Raw genomic sequence first — 1,070 nt, forward strand, 5'->3', positions numbered from 1 at the left:
AACGATACAAAACCAGCAATTAGAAATCCAGAAGATTGATACTAAAATCTCAAAAATGGACAATACATTGAAAGGGCAAAGGAGTACATGTGAAGCAATGGAAACCCAGATTAGTGAACTTGAAGATAAATCTCCCAATACTATATGCTAGAAGACCAGACTATATGCCAGAAAAAAAAATGAAAAAATCAAAAAAATGATTAAGAGTTATGAGGTACACCATGAAGAGGAACAACTGACAGATGATCAGAATTCCTAGAGTTGTTGGAAGAAAACTTTCCTAACTTCATTAAAGATGAGAACATAAGCATACAAGAAGTTGAACGAACATCAAACAGGATAGATCCCTCCCCTCCAAAATCACCAAGACATACTACAATCAAACTTTCCAAAATAAAACACAAGATGAGAATCCTAAGAGCATTCTGGGAATAACTAAAATTTGCCTACACAGGAGAACCCTTAATCCTCTTACTGTTTTAACACAGAAATGCAGATATGTGTGCCTCAAGACTCAAAAAAATAAAGCAGGAGATCCAGGTCATATGGACTGGACTGCTTCTCCATATCAACAAGGTGAGCCAGCAGACTGGTTAAAATGTATCACCCCACCCTTGATGCTCTTATTATTTTATCTCATCAAATCACATATGGGGGATACCTACAACCCACTATATACCAAACCACTGAGATTCCTGGCCTTGTCAAGTTGTCATAGAAACCTTAACACCATGCAATTTCAGCTCTTTGTTGTTGTTGCTAAGTACCTTTGAATAAGTTCCAACTCATAGTGACCCTATATAGGATTTCCAAGGAATGGCTAGTGGGTTTGAACTGCCATCTTTATTAGTAGCAGTTCAGTGCTTCTCCTATAGTGCCATATCAGGACTCCAATTTCAGTTTAACACTAATCATATGAGTAATTATACTCAGAAGAAAAGAGGGAAGCAATAAAGATTTGGTTTGGGAGTTCACATTTTATTTTATACATTTGTTACTTATCTGCTAGGTCACCTTGTTGACATGGAGCATCGGCCAAGTTCATCATTCTTTCTTATGACCTGGATCTC

The sequence above is a fragment of the Chrysochloris asiatica genome, unplaced genomic scaffold (genome assembly GCF_000296735.1).
Source record: "Chrysochloris asiatica unplaced genomic scaffold, ChrAsi1.0 scaffold00091, whole genome shotgun sequence".
In the NCBI taxonomy this organism is placed as follows: Eukaryota; Metazoa; Chordata; class Mammalia; order Afrosoricida; family Chrysochloridae; genus Chrysochloris; species Chrysochloris asiatica.